At 44.5% G+C, this 6,784-nt stretch overlaps 1 long non-coding RNA gene across 1 annotated transcript; it reads left to right on the top strand.

The window, feature by feature from the left end:
* Positions 1-4,903: 4,903 nt before the first annotated feature.
* LOC149162793 (uncharacterized) lies at positions 4,904-5,343 on the top strand. The gene is made up of 2 exons (XR_016261459.1): positions 4,904-5,085; positions 5,164-5,343. It is a non-coding gene; the product is annotated as an uncharacterized LOC149162793 (long non-coding RNA).
* Positions 5,344-6,784: the final 1,441 nt, after the last annotated feature.

Below are 6,784 nucleotides of genomic sequence, written 5' to 3'. Positions count from 1 at the left end.
AGGTCGTCAACAGAATAACCTGCTTTCTGTATCTGCGTTGCGTTAAGCCACGAACTGTCCTCTATCGGACGGTTCTTCCACTTGACCAAATACCGCAGATATTCCTTCCTGCGTGTGCGCCTAGCTACCTGTGTGTCCAGAATCCTTTCGATCTCAAGGGGTGGTGCCGTTGGCAGCTGTCTCATCCATGAATTTTCTTCATAACTGGTGTCCCGCGGTGGTTTTGCTGCTGTATTGTCTTCCGAATCAGCGACATAAGGGAACAGATCTGCCACGTTAAAAATGGGAGAAATACCAATCCCTGGTGGCAACTGTAACTCATAGGCGTTCGCAGAAAATTTGCGAATGATTTTACAGGGACCGATCTTCTTAAATTTTAACTTGCTGTACTCCCGTTTTGGAAACCGCTCCTTACGTAAATACGCAAGGACTTCATCTCCAACGTTGAACTGAACTTCCCGACGCTTTGAATCAGCTCGCTGTTTATACCTTTGACTGCTGTCCTGTAATTTCAGCTTGACCTGCTCATGTAAATTACTCATTGCTTGAGCGAAATCTTCTCCATCAGCACTTCGTTTTTCGAGCTTCCCCAAATCTCGTAATTCATGCACTCCGCGTGGATGCATGCCGTACAAAATCTGGAAAGGACTATAACCAGTACTGCGATTAGGTGAATCGTTATATGCGAATTCCGCCTGAGCTAGTACACGGTCCCACGTCCGGGAATTCTCACCTGTTAAACTCCGAAGCAAGTTCCCCAAACTCCGGTTTACAACTTCCGTTTGGCCATCAGTCTGCGGATGATAAGCAGATCTGAACTGTAACTGGGTGTTCAACTTTTTCCACAGGGTTCGCCAAAAATGACCGATGAACTTTACATCCCTGTCGGAGATGATGGACCTTGGAAGTCCATGTAGTCGAACAATCTCATTGAAAAACAGATGTGCTACATAAGTAGCATCGCTGGTCTTCTTGCAAGGTACAAAGTGTGCCATCTTTGAAAATCGATCTACCACCACCATTACCGAATCGAAACCCCGTTGTGTCTTAGGCAAGCCCAGAACAAAATCCAAACTGACGGAGTCCCATGGTCGGCTCGGAATGGGTAATGGTAAATAAAGCCCTGTATTCTGACTGTGACCCTTTGCCAGTTGACAAACCTTGCACCTACTCACGTACCTTTGCACATCCCGCTGCAATTTCGGCCAAAAATAAAAATGTCGTACCTGAGCAATCGTCTTGTCTATGCCAAAGTGTCCAGCCAGTCCCCCACTGTGTTTTTCCTGAATAATGTTCTCTCGCATGGAGCAGTTGGGAATACATAACTGTCCCCCCTTAAACAGCAACCCTTCCTGTAAATTGTAGTCCAACCACAGGCTACTGTTTCTCAACAGAGGGTTTTGGAAAGCCTCATAGGCGTCCTTAAAATCTGCATCTGTTTGATACAGTTCCCTCAGGTGCTCAAAGCCTAAAACCTGCATCGTACTTTCCTGTAAGAGTAGGGTCCTCCTACTTAGTGCATCTGCCACCTTATTCGCTTGCCCACTAATATGTTTTAGTACAAATGTGAAATTCTGTAGGTACTCAACCCATGCTGCATGCTTATGGTTCAATTTATGTTGCTGCATAATGTACTGTAACGCAGAGTTATCCGTAAATAAAACAAACTCATTACCTAACAGATAATGCCTCCAATGCTTCAACGCTTGTATAATTGCGCAAAACTCTTTGTCATAGGTTGAGTATTTCTGCCTACTCTCGTTCAGATTTTCACTGAAATATGCGACTGGTCTGTCCTCCTGGCTAAGTACTGCCCCAATGGCGGTACCACTGGAAACTTGAAAAAGTTTGTTGAAATCAGGCAGTCTCAATATTGGCCTCTCGGTAATCTTCCTTTTCAAAATCTGAAAACCACTTTCCGCTGCTTCAGTCTAGCGAAAAGGCTGATTTGTCTTCTTGATCGTATCCAGCATAGGTGCGCAGATCTCGCTGAAAATTCCTGATGAATTTCTTGTAAAAACTCGTTAGTCCGTGAAAACTTCGGACTTCAAATAAACTTCTTGGAGAAGGCCAGTTAACTATAGCTGCCACCTTTTCTGGGTCCATCTTCAGTTCATTTTCTGCAATTACAAAACCCAGGTACACTAACTCCCATTGAAAAAAAGTACACTTTTTCAGATTGATCAGCAACTTGTTTTGCTGCAGCTTCCTCAAACACACTTCGAACATGCTTGAAATGTTCTTCCCTAGTCTTACTAAAAATCAGAATATCATCCAGATAAACTATTACGAACTTCCCAATGAATTCCTTCAGCACCTCATTCATCAGGCGCATGAACGTGCTGGGAGCATTGCTCAACCCAAATGGCATCACCAGCCACTCATATAAGCCTTCATTCGTCTTGAAAGTTGTCTTCCACTCATCTCCTTCCCGAATTCGGATTTGGTGATATCCACTCTTCAAGTCAATCTTCGAGAAATAAGCCGCCCCGCTCAAACAGTCCATCATATCGTCCATTCTTGGTAAGGGAAACCTGTACCTAACAGTAATTTTGTTTATGGCTCTGGAATCCGTGCACATTTGCCATTCTCCTCCTTTCTTTGGAGCCAAAACGGTTGGTACTGCATAGGGGCTCATGCTCTCTCTAATCAGTCCTTTGTCCAACAACTCCTGGACCTGTTTCCTGATTTCTTCATGGTCCTTAGGACTCATACGATAAGCTGCTTTATTTGGCAGACTTGCCCCTGGTATAAAGTCAATACAGTGACTAATACCTCTCCTGGGTGGTAGTTCATCCGGAAGGTCATCCACCACGATGTCTCCAAATTCCTGCAGCAGCTTTTGGATTTCCTCGGGCAAATCTGAAATCTGTGTATGCAATATCACTGCTTTTGGTCTTCGTATGACAGCAAAATTTACTTCACTGTCCTCAATCTGTTTTATAAATTCCTTTCCGCCCATCAGCAATGCTTTCACCCCACTGGCTTCTGCTGCACTTTCCTCTTTGATGGGTACAAGCGTGTGCTTGATCCCATCTTTGACAAACTTATAACAATTGGTTTTTCCGTCATGAACTGCGCTTCTGTCAAACTGCCAGGGTCGTCCTAGCAGTATATGACAGACATCCATTGGCATAACATCGCAGATAATTTTATCCTTATACCTGCCTATCTGAAACTCCACCTCACACTATTCATCAACTAACAGTTGATGTCCTTTCTGCAGCCATGACACTTTGTAGGGGGTGGGGTGCTTCAACTTTTTCAATCCCAGTTTCTCCACCATCTCTACAGCCACTAAATTGTCAGTACTTCCACTGTCAATGATCAGTTTGCAGCACTTACCCTGTGACTTGCAAACAGTTCGGAACAAAGCCTTTCGCTGATCAGGCTCTGCAACTTCTTTTGCTGGTTTTAACAGCACCTTATTCAACACCAAAGCTTCACCTGTCTCTGGTGCGTTCTCTACTTCTTGAGGTGTTGTCTCAGCATCCTCTGGCTGAGCAACATAAGCTCCTCTTCCACCTACCGGTTCACCTTCAGGACAGTCATACGACTTGTGTCCCAACTTGTGGCAACGATAACACTGGACAGTTCCCCTGCCCCGACCATTTCCTCGCCCTCGCTGAGCTGGTCGTCCTCCTCTAGTGCTATTGTCCTTTTCTGTTGTACCAGCAGACTTAGAACTGCTGCCTTCTTCACTTGAACCTGTACCTCTGCCTCTACCAAAAATCTTACCCTTCCCTCTGCCAGTTCCACCTCCTCTCCTGGCATTTTTCTTCCGGTTAATTTTCTCCTCTGCCTTTAGTGCAAACTGGTAAGCTTCATCCAAAGTTCTGGGTGAGAGGATACCGATTTCATCCAGTATTTCCCCCCTCAAACCATTCACAAATCTGGCTGTTTTTTCTGGGGTATCTTCCACATACCCTGCTCGCAAATTCAACTTATAAAATTCCTCTGTAAATTCCTTAACAGTCATCCCTCTTTGTTTTAAGTTCTGCACCTGTCTATACAACATAATCTGATAGTCTTTCGGCAGAAACTTTTCCTTCAGTTTTGCCTCCATTCTGGCCCACTTCTTTATAGGCTGTTTGCGTAGCCTCTTCCTTTCCGCCTGAACACTGTCCCACCACAAGGACGCATGTCCTTTCAGCTTGGTGGCGGCGAACTTCACCTGTTTGTCCTCACTAGTTTCCTCAAATTCAAAATATTTGTTTACTTCACTTAACCAATCCAGTAACACGTCTGCAGACAGACTTCCGTCATAAGTGGGTAGCTCATGCTTTGGCTTATGACTAGACAGCAAAACTGACTTTAATAACCGGAATTCCGGTGTCACCCCTTCAAACTCATCTTCTGGTTCTGCCACATCTTCGTCACTATCATCTGCTGGGTCTCTCCTTCCCCCAGCTTCCACCACTGCCAATCTTTCACGCAAAGCGCGAATCTCCTCACGGAGTTCCTCTTCTGCTATCCTCTGGACCGCTCTTCCTCTTCCTCTTCCTCTTCCTCTTCTGCCAACCTCCATTTGCTCCTACTCAACAAACCTGCTCTGATACCACTTTTGATGGCCCAGCCCAACGTTAACCAACGTGTGGAAAACGTGACGTGGATAACTTGAATCACGCCAACACTTTACAGGCCTCTCGACCTTTCGGTAATCAACTTGGGTTAGGTTAACTGTCACTTCTAAAGGTAATGATATCAAATCTCCGTAGGCTCGACTTGATTGCAATCTGTATGTCTTAATTGTTGTCCCTCCTCTTCGGTTAAGGGTTGCCACCTGCCGGTTCTCCGGTCTATCCGCCTCCCGCCTTTTGTTAAACCCTAGTCTTTGTTTTTCAGGTCACTTTACTTCCTCCCGTGCTCAACTCGAGCTCTGATCTGTGGGTTTTGTTGGTGATTTTTCGGGCTCAGCCCTGGCTCTGCTCCACGGTGGTTTTTACTGGCGGTTCACTATACTCATGTCCTGAGTGTTGCTCCGTTGCGGTTCCTGATGGTTTACTGTGCCTTCGGGCTTTCTCTGCTTTGAATATGAGTTTCCTGGGCACGCATTACCTTGCTGGTTCTCTCCTGTGCGTAATGGTAGGTTATTGTTTTTATGGGCGTTCTCTGTCACCTGGTTACTTCTTGTTCTGTTAATTAGCTGTTTGCACTGTACAGGTTATCCACAACCTTGGCGCTCCCGGTTGGCTGTGTTCGTCCTCGCCTCCAAAGGTAAGCTATGGCTCTCTGTTTTACTCTGTCCCTGCTCCTGTTGTAGCTTCTCACGGTCTCTGTTCCTTGTCTCAGCTTGGTTTATCGGGTTTGGTTCCGCCGGTCACCTTGTCAACTTATCTGTAAGTGCCGTGAGTTTCCATTGTTCCACATTTCCGTTTTTGTGTTAACTTACCTTTTGTTGCTCCAAGCTCCGCACTAAGCCTTGCTCTGTTTCGTTTGCAGGTTGCCTTGGTGGCTGGCCGTCGAGGGTTTGTCCACGTTCAACCTTCGGTCACCATTCGAACCCGACCAATCTTGCAAACGGGTAGGGTCTTTTCCGTCCTTAGTGTAACTGTAGGCTATGGAGGGTTTGGTAGTCTTGGTTCTGGTTCTGTTGTGGTTGCAATGTCCTAGTCGGTGGTGCTTCTTCCGGTGTTTCGTGACTCGTATGTCCCTGCTCTAATGTAATAATTTGTATGGCCGCGTTTCTGAAGGCGTTTGGTATTTGGCAAGTGCTCAGAAAGTTTGTAATTTTTTTTGTTTGTAACAGCCCACAGTTGTGTGGTGAATCAGGTTAAGTTATCTTTCTTTTCTACATACTGTACTTATATTAACTTATAAATGAAATGAAACAATAGTTTGTATTTCTTGGTACCTGGTTGTTATCACGACAGTTGAATGGTTCTGTACTTGTGCTTGCTGGAAATGTATGTCTGTAGAAACTCCCTTTTGTTGTCTCGGGTCCTGTTACAGCTAAAAGGCTGGTCGTTCCAAATGCGTTCTTAGAACATACAGAAAGAATTTATGCATACATGTAAAATTATTAACAGTAGGTCATTTTGTTGGCAAAAGTAATATTTCTCATTATTTGTATTACAGAGGTTTTATTTTTCTGTGTGTTTTTCTTGTACCAGAGGTTCCCCCCTTTCATTTCTTTTCTCTGTTTTTAATACACGGAGAGCATAACTGCTTCCCTTTTCGGTTGAACTGTCCAACCAGAACTTTTACAACTTCCAGCCAGTTTCTTTTAATAAAATGTTAACTAACTGCTATTTATCTCCTAAGCTAAAACAACTTACAATTGTAATGCTATGGTCTCTAACGACCTTCTGGGAAATGAAACAAATAATAATTAAAAAGAAAACAACAACAACAAGTCTAATGACCTGTCCAGCTAAGCATGTAATCTTTGTCCGGTTCCTGTTCTCCCTCCATGAGACAGTCAACTGCCTTCCGTCTCCTCAGAGCTGGATGCTCATGCATCAGAGTGAGTAATGGTGATCAGGTGCTAAAAAAATAGCTTAAAATTCAAAGTTGTCGGATCGATGTGGAACCTAAACTAACATGTAGTTCTTGTGATCTTGAATCCGACACAACTCATTTCGCGCGAAACGGACACCGTATGCTCCCAGAATCATGTTATGTTCGCTTTCTCAAACAGGGGAATTTTTGAAAAATGTGACAACCCAGTCAACAATCTGTACTACTGATGTGGCGCTGACTTTGTATGCTGATGCGGCAGGTTTGACTTGTCAATTTGTCATTGGGTGCATTTGGAGGAATTTAATTGGTTGGAAGGTGTCCA

This window comes from Pinus tabuliformis, chromosome 5_2, assembly GCF_031772625.1.
Source record: "Pinus tabuliformis cultivar Carrire ecotype Pingquan chromosome 5_2, CPIR1, whole genome shotgun sequence".
In the NCBI taxonomy this organism is placed as follows: Eukaryota; Viridiplantae; Streptophyta; class Pinopsida; order Pinales; family Pinaceae; genus Pinus; species Pinus tabuliformis.
This window is presented reverse-complemented; position numbering and strand designations above follow the sequence as displayed.